Source organism: Adiantum capillus-veneris, chromosome 11, assembly GCF_014529385.1.
Source record: "Adiantum capillus-veneris isolate H3 chromosome 11, ASM1452938v2, whole genome shotgun sequence".
Taxonomy (NCBI): domain Eukaryota; kingdom Viridiplantae; phylum Streptophyta; class Polypodiopsida; order Polypodiales; family Pteridaceae; genus Adiantum; species Adiantum capillus-veneris.
Genome location: NC_140941.1, coordinates 138841351 through 138861050, shown reverse-complemented (window position 1 = coordinate 138861050; position 19700 = coordinate 138841351).

Sequence of the window (19700 nt, the reverse complement as noted above, 5' to 3'; positions counted from 1 at the left end):
CCTTACACAACATTAGCCTTAATCCCTAAAAATTAGGATTCCTTACGAGGCCCATGCAAGGTCCATATTTCTCCTAATGGTTATCGTAAAGATAACCATTGTTTCAAGTACGGGGAGCAAGGGCATGCCTATCGTACTTGTCCCCACAAGAATACACAAAATGAGCCTCCTAGAGCTACCTTGGTTGAAATCCAAAAAGAGGAAGCTCACCACAAAGGATCTCCTCTATGCCATGCTTGGGGAAAGGTAAGAGAACATGATGCTTTTATTCTCTTTGACCCTGGTTCTACTCACAATTTCATATCCATAGAGTTGGCCACCAAGCTAGGCATTTAAGCCTATGTGATGGGAGATGTCCTACCTATCAATGGTATTTTCAAGGGGCAATAAGCCTCAGCCACTCCCTTAATTGGTAAATTGAGGCTCCATGTCCAAAGCTATGTGGACGAGGACTTCTTTATCTCTCCTCTCAAGCACGAGGATGTAACTCTAGGGACACCATGGTTTGATCACATGGCTACCAAGGTTAAATTCCCTGACAGGCAAATCTACTTTAGGTTTAGGGAAAAAGATATGTACATAGATGCTAAAGAGTTGGGTAATACTATACCCATTGTACATAAGCAAGCTTAAAATAAGTCAATAAAGAGCTCTATTTTCGTGTACATGATTTTTGTTAAAGACTCTCAACATGAACCTAATGCTTTAGCAAAAGAAAATATAAACAATCACAAAGGAATTAGAGCTATCCAATTTTATCAAGGGATTTCAAGATGTTTTTATTGACGAAATCCCTTGTGAACTACCTCCTAAACGAGGCAATGATGACCATGCAATTGAACTTCTTCCAGGAAGTTCACCGCCTAATAAACCTCCTTATAGAGTTTCCCAAGCTCAACAAGAGGAGATTATGCGGCAAGTGCATGAGTTAGTTGAGAAGGGCATGGTTAGGCCTAGCTCATCTCCATTTTGTTCACCCGTGTTATGAGTGCAAAAGAAAGATGACACATATCATATGTGTATCGACTATAGAGCACAAAATAAGATCACTATCAAGAATAGGTTTCCTGTTCCACGGGTAGAAGACCTATTTGATAAGCTACAAGGGTCGATCTACTTCAGTAGGATTGACCTAAAAAGAGGCTACCATCAAATAAGGATAGTTGATCAAGACATTGTAAAGACCGCATTTTGCACTACGTTTGGCCTTTACAAATACATTGTCATGCCTTTTGGCTTGACCAATGCACCAGCCACATGTAACTGCTTAATGGAGAATCTATTCAAGCCTCATCGAACCTTTGCAGGAGTGTTCTTTGATGATATAAGCATCTACTCTAATTCACTAGACAAACACAAGGAACATCTTCAGGTAATATTTCAAGTCTTACGAGAGAATAAACTTTATATTAATTGAAAGAAAAGTGAGTTTTTCTCACAAGAGATCTAGTATTTAGGTCACATTGTCTCTCAATATGGCATCCAAATGGATCCATCAAAGCTAGAGGTAATAAAAGGATGGCCTAATCCAAGGAATCTACATGAACTAAGAAGCGTTATAGGTATGTGTGCATACAATAGATGCTTCATGGAAAAGTTCTCACAAATCGCGGGACCATTACATGACCTAACAAAGAAAAACATTAGGTATACATCGTCTGCCAAGGAAAACAATGCTTTCAAAAAGCTTAAAGAAAAGCTTATCTTTCAACCTGTGCTTACACTGCCGGATCTCTCAAATCCATTTGAGGTCCAATGTGACGCTAGTGGTGATTGCCTTGGAGCTGTTTTACTCCCAGAAGGGCATGCCATAGTCTATGAAAGTCAAAGGATCGACCCTGTTGAGCAAGCTCTAGGCATATATGAAAAGGAACTCCTCTCAGTTATACATGCCTTAGAGTCGTAGAAGCACTATTTATTGGGGACTCCTTTCATTCTGCGGACAGAGCCTTAAGTACTTCATGACGCAGACCAAGCTCTCCAACAAACAAATGAGGTGGGCAAATTTTCTTTCACAATTTCATTTTCATATTGCTCACATTGCTGGCAAGCATAATCAAGTAGTCGATGCGCTCTCAAGATGGACGAGATTGAATGTGGTTTCCATAGCAACTCATAATGATCTATCTTCTACGATAGATGAGTACACTACTGATCCCTGTTTTAGAGATGTGATTTCAGTCCTTGCACTAGGGAAGAAAGAGGAACCACTTACCTTACAAGATAGTTATCTTCTCTATGCCAATAGACTATGCTTTACTAACTCACTACGTGAGAAAGTAATGTATCAATCTCATGCTCCTCCTTATGTGAGGCATAGAGGGATTCAATCTACCCTAAAAGGGATAGAAACATATTTCTATTGGCCTGCCATGAAAGTAAACATACAAATTTAAGATCTAGGGGACTAAGATGTAGGATCCTCCTCCCTACCGCCCTTTATATAGGCCTAGCTCCTAGATCTTGCCCTACGCGGATCCTCAGTCCACACTGGTCCAGTTCAAGCCCTTGGCCTAGGTCCCTGGCCCCCAGGTTGGGCCTTGCCCCGTAGGACCCTTGTCCTGACATTACTCCCCCCTTAAGAAGAGTTTTCGTCTTCGAAACAAAAGTGGAGAGCTTCTTCTTAAGAACACTAATCTTTTCCCAAGTGGCATCCCTCATGGATCTAGCTGTTTGGTTGCCCGGAACACGGTTCCACAGGAGGTTCAATGAAACCAAGAGTAACATCTTGATTTTCCACATTTTTGTCCATTTGCAACCATCTAGTGTATAGACTCCATTTAGAACGCACATGAGCATGCTAAACGAGTTATCACGACAAAGATGTACATGAAGAGTACCGCTTTTCACTTTCTGTTAAAGTAACTTGCTGACCTAACTCATCAGCCAAGTGTTAGTCCTTGACTCATTCTCAAATTTCATCAGTAAACAACCCCACCCTAATGAGTGTCAAAGTTGAGAACCTGACTTATACATCTACTGAGTCGCAACATGCATTAACTGATAGTAAGTAAACTCCAAGAAGAGCAATAAATGCTTACTAATTGGATCGCTTGGTGCTAAAGTACGCACTTTTCTTATCCTTCAGCACCAGATTACTCTTTGTAATATGCCTATCCCCTTGGATAACTGACAATACTGAAGTGTGTTTTCCTCACAGTTTACAGACAGTCGTCCCAGATGACTGGTAAACGGGGAATCCCAGTAGTGTATAACATTGGTGAGAAATCAACAATGTCCGAAATAACCATCGTGGTTAACTGGAAAAAATCCACAAACACCCAAACCGAGCCATGACTTCTATTGGTGATTAGTAGACCCAAAAGTAATCTCCTAGAGATAGTGCACTTAGAGTGCAAAATTTTTCATAAGCAACAACTTAAGGAATATGCATGCCGTTCCAAATCAGCCTTTGCTAAACACTAGGGCCCATAACACCTAGTGTCCATGCATCTAGCAAAAACAGATCCGAACCTGTATACCCATGGCGATCCTTGCCAATACTTATGGCAAATGTGATGCACCTAGCACACATTAAAAAGGAATGTAAATAGTTTTAAAAAGAAAGTAAATACTTTCAGTTGCAATCTCTTGCAAGCCTTGCTGAAATGTCTGAATCACAATAGAAGGTGAAACATTGATCGCTTCTTGGTACAGACAATGAAACTTTTTCATTAACAACTTATAGCCTTGCTATATGTATAAACAACTATCTGTAAGGTTTTTTAGCAATACTTGTAGCTGAACAAGTCATTCTAAGTATCCGACAATTTCTGGCCACTGAAATTGTTCCTGATACGTCGTGCTAAAAAATGGTCGAGAAAACAGATTTGACCAGCACGTAGGGACTTTGTCATGACACATATTTGAAATAGGGGGCGCTAGTGTTAGTCCCAGAGACTCATATTCGCCACATGTGGAATATGTCTCAACTAAGGATGTCTGAAAAAGAACATCCTACAAGTACAAGATGTACTTGTGTGTGGAGGTAGCTCGAAACACTTTACGACAAGAGTGAGAGGGACCCTCATTCATTTCTCCACACTGGCTAAACCAAACTCCTTGAGTTCCTAGACCATGTTGTATCCCATGTGACAACATGTGCCAAATCGAATCCTACTAGTGGATTCATAACAGTGTAATGTACTTTGGACACTACGACCCAAAATACTTGTTTCGACATACCCTTGGCATGGCCCTGGGGATTGAACTGAAAGGTCAGTTACCCGTATTGTACTCCCCACCTGTGAAAAAACCAAGCAACAATGCACTAGAAACCCTAGGTGTTGCCTTCACAATCCAAACCCGTTGAGTAGAATCTACGTAGTCAAACCCCTTGGTAAGACCCTTTGTAGAAACTGCTCTACTAGCAGGTAACGGTAACCAACCTAGTTAACCGTGTACAGAATGATGAGAATCAACTTTAAAAGTTGAATCTTTCCGCTAACCTCATGGTAGATTATGGAATTCTTTCCTTGAAAGTATAATGAGAATTTATCAAACTATGATCCTCAATGCCTATGGGCAGGAGTAGCAATTACCCGCCGGGTCTTACCCCCAAAACAGTAGTGCTATAGAGGGAGCCGGATATCCACACAAGTGAAATGGCTAGCTCTTATGGACAGCCATGTTGTCTCCATCTATTGCTGCATCTATACTCCGTGGTGGAGATCAGCTGATGGGAGTTGAAGATTATCAAAAACTCAACTCGAGCACCGCACTGAAAACATGTAGTGCAAAATGATACTCTAAACATCCGTGATGACAGGACTCTTCCTTGTCAATTAATGTCACTATGTACTCCACTGGGTAGAGCTATTTGATCTTGATAACAATCATCCAAGGAATACTAACAATTGGGTCTTACCCTAGATTTAAAAATTGCTCTTAGCCAGCGTGTGTGGCTCAAAGCCCTCATGGCAATTAGTGTTCAATCGTCGAGCCGATGAAGACTAATTTGGATGGCATCTTGCCCAATTTCTAGCTGAGAGTTAGAGCACCTCGGCTCATACTGAGTCACCAGTGAAACATGTATAAAATCTTCTTAGAAAGTTTTCATTATCTTTAGAGAGAAAAAAGAAAGAGAGATAAGAAGAGCATGCTGGGCCGAGGAACTTTCTTATGCCTGACTTGTATGAGAATGACTTAGCATTGGCCCTTGGCCTATGAATGAAGTCCAAATTCGAGGTTCCTTTTAGTGTTGTTGTGTGTTGACAGCAACCAACAAGCATGTTAAACAATCCAGAACTTATCTTGTCCTTGACCAAGTCTTTGGTGTTATAGCGGAAGCGTGTTTCATGAGGCGGTGGAATTTAATCCACCTAGTTAGCATGCCGTGCATACATAATTTTAAGCCCTTGGCAAAAGTGATGGCCTCAAACGTGAGAACCAAAACCAACAGTGCCTTGCACAGTCTAAACTGGTAGGAAAGTCCCTATTTTGCCAGTTTTTTCTAACTTATGTGCCACTGCCCTTGATGCCAAGTCATTGGACAGTACCTTGGCACAAGGGAGAAGCCGTGCTTCATGTAAAATTGTCAAAGCACATTGCTGGTCATTGTTGTAACCAGTTGTCTTGAACTTTTGAAGCAAAAACTCGCTCAAATTTAGTCCATAGTCATATCAGGTGCACGAAAGAGAGTTGTCGTGTGTATCATATACACCCTCTTTGCATGGAATCAAAACAGGCACATTGACAAATTTCCCTAAGTTTGCATGCGAGTAGCATATGCCAAACTTTGGAAATGGGTATGCCAGATGCTAAAATTGAAGCTTTGCTTCACATAAGTACTGATGGAGTTTCTGTGCTCATAGCTAACGAATACTCCTAGTAACAGACCAATGTCGTATAGCAAAAGAAAGTCGACCTTGTCGATCAATTTCAATTGGAATTAGCCAATACTGTGGGGGCAAGCATCTTCTGTCAGCTTCTAAAAACAGTGACAAGGAGTCGGCCATGCCCAACAACTTGCCTCCTGCATCTAGTCAAGCAATAGGATGTGCCAATCTCCTTGAGATTCCAAAACATTGGAAATTTTCTATGCTTTTGCAGCAAAATTGAACCGCTGAGAAGTCGTGCTTCGGAGCCAAGTGGTTGGGAGTCAAGCCGTGCTTGATTCGAGTTTCCAAGCTTATCTTTGGGCTTTTACCAACAATGTATGCAACAAAATTTAATGCTTTAGATAACTGTCACAAGCCGTGCTTGTGCTTGGAGTGCAAAAGATACACTTTCTCTGATGCATGTAGAGATATGCAATAGAGATGCTCTGTCCTCTGATGCATGCGAGAGCTATGCAATAGAGGTAATCATTCCTCTATCTGAAGAATGCGCTTCCTAAGCAATGCACAGCCTTGCTGTTATAGAATCAAGTTGTACTTGCGTAAGGAAAAATGCTGCAACGAACATTAACCATTTAGAAACATCATAACCATGTCATATTCAAGCCATGCTTGATGCTGGTCGTCAACACAATCACTGGTCTCTAGGCAATCAAAGTTTGCTAAACCCATACCTTGCTGGGTGTAGACGCCTTGGACAACCCATACGTGCACGCCAGTATGAGAACCACACGATTGGCACAAGCCGTACGTCGAACGGGATGCAACATGTGCTTGAGGAAAATAACAAAGAAAATTGAAATTTATTGCTTACCGCATAAATGCCCGAATGCAACTTGTCTTGGCGACCGCATGTCGGAGATATTCAAACTTGCGTGATCATGTGAGTCTCCAACATGACTGAATTGTTTGCCATTGCAAAAAAAAATAGTGCAAACCCTCCTCAACCGAACACAACCCGCCTAATTTCCAAGACATGTCGTGCATGCCGGATCATGCTGATGATCGACACTATCCGGCTTTCATGCTTGCGAGTTTCAGAATGTCTGCATTATGTATTTGCAATCCCTCTGCCATGCAATCGCCATGGCCCCTCCATGCTTGCCCCTGACAGTGAACATGCAGGCCTTCGATGGGAGGGGCAATCGTGGGACGGCCCTCTAGGGGGTGCCCATGGGCACCCAAACGGCCGTGGCCAAATTATTTTAAAAAAATAAAGAAACAAAAATTACCTCAGCGATGGTGGGCAGAGCAAACCGATCTCCGCAGTAATAGGTTAAGCCACCGTGGGCGCGCAGCTGCGTTTTAGGCTTAGGTGAAGAAGCGAAAAACACTGTGCAGGCCTACGCGCATCAATCGAGCCTCATAACTCATTGTTTTGTGCGGGTAGAGAGCGTGGCATGCCTTCCATGCAAGGGTCTGTTCCCGCCGTTCCTTAGCCTTTGCCGAGCCCGACTTGGGAGGAGCGGCATGCAAATTCCACGAGCTTCTTTAGCCATGCATGCATGCTTGCATTCAATTCCATCCGCCTTGGCTGCATGCCGATCCAAGCTCGCCATGAAAGGGAGTCCATCCTTTACGAGAGAGATCGAGAGAGAAAGAGAACAAGAGGGAGAGAGAGCAAGACCATGCATGCAACCATTCTCCCCTCTCCTCCATGGCTCCTCTTCCCTGAGCTCTGATACCAATGTAAGACCTAAGGGACTAAGACGTAGGATCCTCCTCCCTACCGCCCTTTATATAGGCCTAGATCCTAGCTCTTGCCCTAAGCGGATCCCCAGTCCACACTGGTCTAGTCGAGGCCCTTGGCCTAGGTCCCTGGCCCCCTAGGTTGGGCCTTGCCCTGTAGGACCCTTGTCCTGACAACAAAAGTATGTTTCCAAGTGTGTGGTATGCCAAAAGACGAAGTTTAATAGAGGGAAGCAACCCGGATTGCTTCAACATTTTGCCAATCCCTAATTCACCATGGGAGAGCATATCCATGGTTTTTATCTTTGGATTGCCTAAGTCTATCCATGGGAATACGCGAAGACAGGTTTAGCAAACAAGCTCATTTTATACCTGTCAAAAAGACTATCAAGGCCCATCAAATGGCAACCCTCTTCATATCACAAATCTTGAAGTACCATGGCTTAACAATGTCCATAGTGTTGGATAGAGATCCTAGAATGACCATCAATTTTTGGAAGGGTCTCTTTGAGAATTTAAAGACAAGGCTAAACTTCTCTTTGCCCTTTCACCCTCAAACGGATGGCCAAAGTGAAATAGCTAACCTAACAATTCTTGATCTACTAAAATCCTATGTAACGGAAGTAGATCAAAGGTCCCAATGGGAGAAATACTTATCGTTAGTGGAGTATGCCTACAATAACACTATACATAACTCCACCGGAAAAGCACCTTTTGAGGTAATTGAGGAAAGATCTAAAAGTCCCCTGCTACTTAAGGTACATGGGAAGATCTTCGCTGCAAATGAGTATAGCCGAGACCTACAAGAATCTTTCTAAAAGATTAAGGATGCTATCTCTATCTCACAGCAAAGGCAAAAGGTTGCTGCTGATAAGCAAAGAAGAGCTCAAGCCTTTAAACAAAATGATTGAGTCTTACTTAGATTTCCCAAGGCTCAATTAAGGCACACAACGGGCAAGAATCCTACGGGACACCAAAAGTACTATGCTAAATTAGCAAAAAGGTACTATGGTCCCTCCCAGATTGTTAGACCAATTAATGAGATGGCCTATCAACTCAAGTTGCCGAGTCATTGGCTCATACACAATGCTTTCCATGTGAGACTATTGAAGCCTTACAAAGGAGAGCCACCTCAAGGACCAACTATTAAAGACCCATCGGAGATCAAGGACCAAGAAGAGGTGTTGCATCCCGAGTCCATTCTCTGACATGAAGACAAGGTATTGAGAGGCGGTAAGATTATCCGATGGTATCTTATTAAGTTTAAGAACAATCCTTTTGAAGATGCTAGATGGATGCAAGGCATACAATTAAAGGATAACCTAAACCTTGTCAATGCTTACAATGCTTCCCTAGAGTAAGCAAATGTGAAAATGTTTAAAATGAACAAAGTTTTCGTCTTATAAGACTCTCTTTTTCTTTATTGTGGACAAATGTTAAGAAGTATGCATGCTTAGGATCATGTTTCCGGAGACGTCTCTTGAAGACCAAGTAAAGCTTGTCACTGTACTATGGAAGATTGATATGACTAATGCACAGACATGCTTGCAGCAGCTTATGCTCTCAAGCACCAAATGGATTATTCATCCATTCTGAAACAATGTCATAGGGTAAAATAGGGGTCTCTACGCGCTAGCAAGCGGACTAATGACTAGGCTTTATCTTTTCTATCTCATAGTTGAGGACGACTATGATTTCAAGAGAGAGGTAATGTCATAATAATTAATATCTAATTCCCTAAAGGATTTTCTCATCTTAAACTGATCATTTAATATAAGGAAGTACCACGGGAGAAAAGGCTAGAATATTGGTTAGGCTGGCAAATCGGCCACAGTAGGGATCCAAAGGAGGTAAAATAGGGATCCAAATGGGGGCCATCTGCAAAAGAGCAATGTGCATGAATGGGCTTCAAAGGCCCTTAAGGTTCAGCCCATTAAGACTTCCAAAATGCTAAGGCTCCAAAATTAAATAAAATCTTCAATGGTCAAGCCTTAGGGTAAATTGTATGCTTGTGGGAAGACTCAAAAGTCTTCCCACATCCCTATCAAGGAGGAGGCGAGCCATATTAGTAGGGGATGAGAGACAAACACACACACGCTCTTCCAAGCTTCCTTTACAAAAAGGGCATAGTGGACGCATGTCAACTTCCTAGACCAGTTGCCCCCAAGCTGCATTCGAATCCTATTGGATGGCCATAAAGGTGGTCCACTAAGAATTAGGCTAGAGTAAATTTAGATTAATTCATTTAAAAACACTTGATAAAAGAACCAATAGAAATTAAGCTCTCTAGAAGACTATTGGACAGTCTCCCAAGGGGTCCAATGAGCATTCAGCACCAGCCCAATGGCTTGCCTGATTCCTATTGGCCAAAAGACTAAGAGGTCCAATGAGAGTTCAATTGCATTATTTAAATACCTAAGGCTCTCACAAAAGGGGAAATGGGAACACATGTCACAAGGCTATCACTTATGCTTCTTAATTGTCATTGGCTAAGCTTTGTAGGGGCCAATAGGATGCCAGCATGAGCAAATAGCAAGAGGGGTCAACCAAGAGAGAGAGAGAGGCAAGCCATTATCACACACATACTCACACAATCTCATGTGTGAACTAAAGAAGACTATCTCCTTCTCAAGCTTTAATGGAAAGCTCATCATCTACTCCAAGCTTGTGAGAAGGGAGGCCTACACCAACAACTCTTGGCTTTATGATGCAAATCCAACCAAGAGCCAAGCTCCAATGCATGCTCATCTCCTCTACCATTCTAATTAGTAAGCTATGCTAAGCTATTAAGAGTGATTATGTGAGGAGACATACTTCTTTCTTGTAAGAATACTCCTTCTTCCTCTTGATCTACTCTCATACCCCACTAGCTCTCACCATCTTCAAAGGTGTGTGAGGTCTTGGGTATGAGACCGTGAGGGAATTGATGTGGTGTTTTTCAAGCGTAAGCTTGGTGCTTGAATCTTCCATCTTCATTGCACCAGCAAGTTATTGAAGGAACACAAAGTATTGTATTGTAAAATGTCTCCCTTGATGGGGGAAACCTATAATACAAAGCCTTTTGGAGGGGGGACTGGCTCCATGTAATTCCGGTCCTCAACTATTGTCAGTAGCTTAATTTCTCTCTCTTTTTGAAGTATTGTTCATGGATATCTAACTAAGTGTTATGATTTTGTTTCCCTCTCCATCCAAGCACTCTTGCTATGCTCATTAGGAATCTATTCTTAATTAAATGCTCACTATGTCTATGTTATTTTCCACTACACACAAGTTACCATACCATTAAATGTTACAGAAGTTGTTGGAGGCAAGCAGATACCGTCCATAGAGGGGCGATGGCGTTCTTGAGCTTTTGAGTGATTTGAAGCTTCAGCTAAGGCCGCCCAACTCTTGTACTTACATCCATGAGACCCGACCATGGGTGTGATCTACCAAAAATAAGAGCAAGTGAATGCTCTGTGTCGCAAGACTAAGTGTGTGTGTGTGTGTGTGTGTGTGTGTGTGTTACATGCACCCATGCATGCATACCATCACAACATGCCACCTCGCTACACCACATTCCACCTCGCTTGACTGGCTACCTGATTGTGGACGATCAGCCCGTCTCCAGAATGTTTCTCCCAAGCTTAAATGCAAGTTGAAATGTCGTCGACAAGGTGTTGCAAGAGGCTAATTCTCCCCTCCAATGTTTCGACCAGCGCTACTGCCTTGCTCAATTTAACTCAATTACGAGCTTCCTGGAGAGTACTTAGGTTGCCTTTGATTCTCTTCAAGATAGATTGTCAGCTTTTTCTCCTCAAAACCTTGAGCTGTCTCATTCACACCAAACAGGTTGCTGATTTCAACATCTTGGGCCAATAAAGTGAATGCCTCTTTGGCCTACAGGTTCAAGCTTAAGAGCTTCAAGGTTTCAAGGGGAGTTGTGACAATGAGGGAAGCGGGGAGTGCCAAGCCTAGTTCTGATACCAATTGTTGGGTTTGATTGTGTAATAAGCTCAAGGTGGCTTGAAGGCTAGAGCAGCCATAGCTTCATACATTAGAGAGAGAAGAGCACACACTTTTCAAAAGGGGACTCAATACACAAAAAAGGCTAGTAATACTTTTAGCATAGAGTCATGTACAGTATAGGCTTGGGCTTTATTATGTACAAAGTTGGAGTGGTTATCCGGCTAATGACTCTCCATGTGGCCCTTCTTAGATGCTTACAACTTATAGGAAAGATACCAATAGTAAATAGTATGCACATGTAGAGGTGTTTCCCACAGTATGAGCAAGAAGGAAATTCCTATCTCAACAGTGTTTGTGAGTCTTAATTGCAGATTTGAGTGCTTAGATCAAAGTTTTTTTATGTTTTGACCATAGGAGAGTGTTCCTAGACCATGGGGTGACATTTTTGCTATGTTCTGTTATAGTTTTGAGGACCTTTTTCATGATGGATCGTGATTTTGGTACATTGTTGGATTGCGGCCAGACTTGGTAAAACAGTGCCCCTAGGTGTTCTAGACCTCCTCCTAAAGTTTCGCTGCATTTCGAGTCCGTTCGAGTGCCAAAATGGCGTGATGACCTAAAGAGGTGAGAAAGGACATAGATAGATTTCCTTGATCATTGATTGGTGATTTGCTTGTTGAGTTGGTTTCTTTGTTTGTTAGGTTCACTTCTTGAGATTGACAACCTCAAAGAGTCTCTGTGCCCCATCCGAGTCACTTTCCTAAGTATTGACATTATGTTAGTGCCAGATAGCTATGCTACAGACATTCGTTGTGGCGACCCGCTAACACCATTCCTCCAATGTTGTCATCATTGTGATAGAGAGAGGGAGAGAGAGAGAGAGAGAGAGAGAGGCTCCTCACATCCTACTCGTCAGCCCACGTCGCCCCCTGCAAGCGATCGTGTCGAAGCACTGCAACAAGCTGACATGCACACCCCCCCCAACCCACAAATCCGCCCCATCTCGCCTCATAGCTACTGCCTATCCACATCACCTTCGACTTTCACTTTTTCAAACCATACCATACGGCATCTTCTTACATTCTGCTAAAACAAATCATCCCATAATTGTACAGACATACTTGGGTTTGTGTGTGTGTGTGTGTGTGTGTTGGGGGGGGGGGGGGGGGGGGGGGGGGGGGGGGGGGTTCAAAAGAATATGATAAAAGCAGATTATGTGCTGTAACAAAATGATATTAAATCAAGTCGCCATGCAATTTCATTTCTTTTCTTTCAACTCTTTCTGCATGTGAGCATTTAGATGAATAGAGCTTATTCTTGGGGGATATTTAGATGAGTGGTATTACACTTATATTTAGATGCCAAAAAAGAAAATTGCCTTCTTCATTAACAAGAATCTAGGGAGATGTTGGTATGCCTTGGGTTGGGAAGCAAGGTTGTCTCACATCAAATTTTTGGTGTTGCTCCTCCTATCGCGATCCTTCTTCATAGTCAATCGATCGCGATCCATCTATTATATGCACTATTATTTTCTTGGGTTAGGGTTGGGTGATTGAGCTACGAAAGGAATTTCTTCAAATCTTCCAAAGACTATTCATCAAGTGGCCGGGGGGGGGGGGGGGGGTGGTCAATGAAGCCCTCTAAATGGGATGCTAGCTTTGTTCTTACTGCGGAAGGGAGGAAAAGGGCTTCGGATTTAGTTTCAAATTCTTCCAATCCGGAACAGGTTTTGAAGCTGTCTCACTTTGGTTCTTGCTCATTGGCTGAGGAAACCTTCCTCAAGGAGATTAGACTTAGTCAATAAAAGGGGAAGATGGTTACATATTACAGGCAAAGTTTGACCCATAGGCGGCGCTCCAAAGCCTTCAATCTTGTTGTGCTCATTCAGTGTTACAACATAAGCTAACACTAGTAAGGACAAAGAGACTATGAAAGATAATCATAGATCTTATCGCCACAATATGGGGGGAGCCAAGTACTCCATCACCATCAGCAAGGCTCTCCAATCATAGACCACCCAAAAGGGAATCGAGTCCAGGCGATCACCAAACCATTGCAATACAAGATGCAGGCTTCTAATGGTGAGCCAAGCACCATCTCTAGTAGATCACGCCACAATGGAGGCCAAGCAAATTTGTGAGCGATGTGTGTTGCCCCAAGGTGTGGTGTCTACCATTGAAAACCACAATAGCCTCTGTTGCCTCCCAAGAGGGAGGTGGGACCATGGCCTACTCAGAGTCCCACCTTGCTTGCCCTATCAACAAGGACCGCATGTGTTGATAGGTGAACACAACAAAAAATTGAACAATGGAGAATGGAAAATCCTAGATAAGGGTTAAGAGGAGAACCAAGGAAGAAAGCAAATGGGCAAAACCATATGCCTACAATATGTGTGTGTGTGTGTGTGTGTGTGTGTGTGTGTGTGTGTGTGTGTGTGTGTGTGTGTGTGTTTCAATAATATTAATACATAGACACCAAAGAATTTGACCAAATTCAAAAGACACTAGAAACTATGTCAGGAAAGAGGGTCGTATAATTCCATTATCATGTCAAAAAATGGTCTTATACACAAGTGGGGAAATTTAAAAAGCTTCCCTAGTAAGGATGAAGAGATACAAGTCCTGCAAATCTCCAGACCATCAAAAATTTGATAGCTTAGAGTTGAGAAGGTAACCCTCACCTGCATCCATAGAGACAATATAACATTTAGTTAGTATTGGCACTGACTGCAGGTGATGCATAGGTATCCCACTTGTTATCGATGTCACCCAACTTTAAAATTGCTATCAATTAAATTAAAGAGATGAAAACTTTTAACCAGTGCGATGGGAAAAAATGTTTTAGAATTATGTGTTTCACGATATCAAAGACCATACAACTCTATCAGTTTAACAATCATAAAAAACCAAGCTGTATGGGGACAAAATGTAGTTTTTTTTAATTAGCAGAATTCCTGATATCAAAACAGATTTGTCTAACCAAAACAAACTTAGATTTAGGAATTCTAAGTGGAGCTCTTTTTAATTTTACAAGCTCTAAAAAGGAAAGGTCGGAGGCGAGCTTTGGAGGCTATCTTTGCCCCGAAGTGGACTACGTACGCCCGTCTCTCCACTTGGCGGAGTTTGGCATTTAATGCCGCAATTTTTTAGGTTCTGAAATTGTGCTCATGCGTGCCGTTAATTTATATTTTGGTGATTCCTGTAAATATACAAGTATTAGCTCCCAAGGTAAATAATAATAACTTGAATTAGTTACTACCTTTTAGGTGTTTTTTCCTTGTGATCAAAAAAACATTTATCATTGGGATGAGAGGAAAAGGTATTAGTAACAAGTGTTTACATCATCCCATCTACGCGTCATCTTAGTCATATCCCAAAAAAAGTTGCTGCTATTAAGGTTTTAGCAGAAAGAAACTCTCAACAGCCCAATAGCTAGGTTCATTCCGATCTTCAGAGAGCAAAAGAGATGACACAAAGGTAAATATCAATACTCTTACTAGGTGACGGCCCTGCCAGAATTATCAATTACAAGAAACATATCACAAAGTTTCAAAAAAGAGCCATAAGAAGAATAAGCCCGCTTTTAGCATGTAAAAAGAGATGACACAGTCAGCTGGTACATGTAATAAGCTTTTAGAAAAACAAGCAAAGTGCAAAAACCAGTTACAGCCAAGTGGAGTTGGCCTAAAAAACATATGTCTGAGTTATAAGACTTAAAATACCAAGAAGACTCAGCTCAGTCCTGGTAGCATACTCCCGAGGAGATCCTACCAAGTTCCAAAGATCCCCAAAAAAAAGTCAGTAAATAGCAAATAAAAAGAGGGACCAGTCTGTCAAGAAACTGCAAATCAATCAAATATATAAAAAATGTGTTACAGAGCAGAGCTATTGTTAGAAAAAAAGATATTTAAAGTAAAAAACCACTCCCAAGCTTTATTTAGGCTTTTAAACAGCAACCACCAAAGTGATGACAACTGCTAGATTTTTTTCAAAACCAGGATCGTGTTTTTTAAGCATTGATCCAGTAGATCCCAGCTCAAAAAGAAACAAAGGTATCCTCTTCCCCATCTTGGAGGTTCAAGGAAACCATAACATAAACACATAAGACCTAGTGTAACAGGTGTCAGCACTCATTATTTACAAGGGCAGCTCAGTACTGAGTAGAAACTAGTTATTACGGCAGTATATGGATGTTATCATCATCTACTAAGCCATAAGTATTTACATAACCTGATGTACAGAAGAAAAGTAAGTTCTAACCGATAACCGTTAGCCAGCAGCCAGCTTATGAGCGCCAATACCCCAACAACCTCCCACTTAAAGGCGACTGTGCCTTTAAGCAAGAGAACCTAGTCTAAAGACTACAAATGGCGAGAGAAAACCGCTCTCAACCGATGCCCACTGGCTGGCTGTGATCGTGTGCATCCGGCTGTCCTGCTCCCATGTAAGTCCATACACCACCAGACGTACCGCACACGTACTGCAAGTATGTACGCAATACCTGCATATCTCCCTCGTGCACTATGCCATCATCAGTCAACAAACGACTGACAACCCCAACTGCAAATGCTCCCACTGCAGCTGCGATATCCGGTCTCAAGATCAACATCTCATACATGAGACCACCGAATGCCGATGCAATGCTAGCGGGCCCTGCTAGCTCTACGGAGCATGCATCAACATATATATCCCTGGCAATAGGCATCTCTGACTGACAAGGCGTGTCAGCCACATGCATCTCCTGACTATCCACAAAAGACGCATCAACCTGTCGTGCAACCTCAGAGCAAACCAGCTGCTCCAGGTGTCTGCTGGAAGACATATCCTGCACAACTATATCCCCATGCTCACTGTCGAGCATAGAAAGGAATGACTGCATAATTGCTGACATCTCAGCCTCCTCTACAATCATCCACTGTAAACATGACCACTCAATCTGTTGTGACTCACTAGAGCTCTCATGCTCTAACTCCGTATGCATAGACTCTTGCATAACGTCCTCCTGTCGTGACTCACTAGAGCAAGACCGCTCTACCTGTCTATCCTGCATAGAAGTATCTCGCACAACTAAGTCTCTGCTTTGCTCAGTCACTAGCAAAGCATGCATGTCTGACTCTGTCACCTCTCTATGTGACTGCATAAGTCGTGCCCCAACTGTGTGCACAATGAGCTCACTACTCTGCACTCCATGCAAAGCATCCTGCAACCCACAAGCAAAAGAGACTCGCCTGCTCTCTCGCTCTCTACCTGGTTGCGTGATCACAGAGACAACACCGTCTCTCGCGTGATCCACATGCAATGGGTAACCTGTACCACTCCTGGCACCTCTCGCAATCACTAGCGAACCCAAATGCATCACAAAATCTCACTCTCGTAGCGAAATCTGACATCCACAATCTATAAGCTGACCAATCGAGATCAAAATCACTGTCAAATCTGGTACATAGCGCACATGTCGTAACAAGTAAGATGCACCACTCGGTAATGACAGTCTCACATCTCCTGCACCTGCTATCGCATGCACCGATCCATCGGTCAAACGTACACTGCCAACCATCCCGCTAGAATAGCTACAAAACCATTCACGATGCGGCGTGACATGAAACATAGCATCTGCATCTAGCAACCACTGCGAAGGGAGTGCACTATCCACGTGTATAGCATCTCGTGCATAGCTCGAGGTAAAAGTGACATCCCCGTCACTAGTATACTCCGACACTACATGTGCCTCAACTGTCAAAGCAACTGAGTCCATGGCATCACTACATACATCTCTGAGACTGCCATGTCTCCTACGATGTCGCATACGACGAAAACAACGCCGTCTAACGTGTCCAGAATGACCACAATACCAACATGTCACCTGTCGGCGTGCTCCTGAATGTACATGTTTCACACGAGTCCGTGATGACTCAGATCTATCATACATATCATGTAATCTGCGCCAAAGTTCTCTCAAAGTAGTCTCATACATAACAAGAGCATATACAGATTCCGCAAGGTGCAAAGAGAGCGTAGATAGTGCCATCTTCTCTAGCTCCTGCCACTGATCGTCAGACATGTTTGAAGGTCTACCTGCATCACCACTCAATGGTCGATGCAACCCTCGTTGTGTCAATGCATCAAGCATACACTCTCTCCATGCTACAAAGTCTGACCCATCAAACACGCGCATCTGTGAGAGGTCACAATCTGATCGATCACCTGTCTCTGCCATGAGCACAATGTAGCAAACTAGAAAGCAAAACCACCTCACCAACAACACCTGGAAACTGTCTACAAATATGGCCAGAAACACACTGTAAAACCTGTGAGACACACTCCAAAATAGAGCTCCCACAATGTCAATACAAGTCAGCCCTAAACTGGCTCGAATCGCATCAACAAAAGTCTGCAAATATGGCTCAAAACCTGATGCAAAGTTGCACCAATAACCGTGCAAAACCTTGCACAAAATCACAAGTCAATATGACTCAATCGCGCATAAATATCTGACAAAATTTTGGCAGAGTCTCCTTTGTAACTGGAGCAAAATCTCAACAGTAAACCTCAAAGAGACAATAATATATGCCACAATGGCCAATCCGGGAATAAACTCGACCGGAATCACCTCACAAAGTCATACATATGAGCATACCTGCTCTTGCCGGAGTACCACTCAACGGCACCTCAAATGACATACATGTGAGTGATGATTGCTGCCAAAATACCTTTCAATCGATGAGCAAATGTCTGCCAGATAACTATAGCAACATTTCGCAAAACCTTGCAAGATCTGTCTCTATGCGCAATGCGAAATACGGCACACAAGGGCATACACAAGTGACTCCAAACTCCAACCAAATGATGACTGAAAATCACATGTCAAAGTGGGAGTAAACTCAACCACTAAACTGTCAAAGAGCAACCTACGGATACGTAGAAGCTATGGCGAGAACCTGGATAAAATCCAACAGAGTTTCTTCTATAAATTGAGCCAAATCTCAAATAATCTCAGCCACAAACAAATACACAAATCCATATATGGCATACATAAACCGTCAAGACCATGGCAACATAGCTCACTCTCGCATGAGTGGCTCTCTGTACAAATGCATATCCAAAAACCTGTGTACACCTATGAATTTGCTGGTTGCTGCAGAAAATACTCCGTGTGTGTGAGATATACCAAAAACAGTGTTTTTGGGACCCGAAAGTGCACAAATAAACTTGCTGCTGTATCTGCTATAATTCAAAGCATAATTTCAGCAAATAGACATCACCATCGCGTCCGGAGCGTGCCAAAACCCTGACCTAGACTCTTGGATCATGTAGATCTGACTCTGTATGACGAAGCTACGCAAAAAACTGCGTTTTAGAGCCCGAAAATGGCAAAAACGAGTTGCACACAGTCTTGAACCTGCTCCTGCTCCACTCTGCGTGATGCAATGTACTCTCAATGCAAGCTCCAACGCAAGAGCTCTGCCACAACAGCATCCAAGCACTCGAATGTCAAGCTCTCCTCCGTCGAGCACTTCTCTAACGAGCTCCACTAAGCTCAAAAGCTCCTCTCACCAAGGAAGCCGCAACCGCCTCCTCGACCAAGCTTGACCACACCAAGCTCCTAAGCTCCAAAGACAATGCTCCTCAAGCTAAAATCGCTCTCCGTGAAACTCCACGATCGAACTCCACCGTCGAGAGCGAGTGAGCTATCGCCTCGAAGCTCTCAAAGCCGTCGTGCTCTCCGCGGTCACCATAGCTCTGATACCAATTGAAAGGGATCGGGGAGCACCACAGATGGAGAGTGAGAGAGAGATAGAGAGAGAGAGAGAGAGAGAGAAGGAGAGACACACACGATGTGGGTGGGGAGACTCCAAAGAGTGAGCAACCCCCTATACACTTATGCTATGTATAAGGTATACAAGTCAGTGGGCGCCCAGACTCTGGGCGGCCGGGCAAGGCACAGACGCCTATACCCCAACAAATTGCTACATTGGCTTGCAAATTTGGCCAAAAATAGATGTGCTAAAGGTGGTGGTCTTTTGGTGTAGTTAGAGATAAGATCATCAAACAAAATTTGTGTGTCATTAGGATGAAGCGTCTCCAGAGTGGCTCGTCTTTTTAGCCACAATGTTCTTTGAGATTGGAAGTCTATATTTATGAAAACAAACTCTCTGCTAGCACTATGCAATAGCAAGGAGAGTGCAATATATGTTGCTTGTTGGGCTGAGATTTCTTGGTTGTTGAT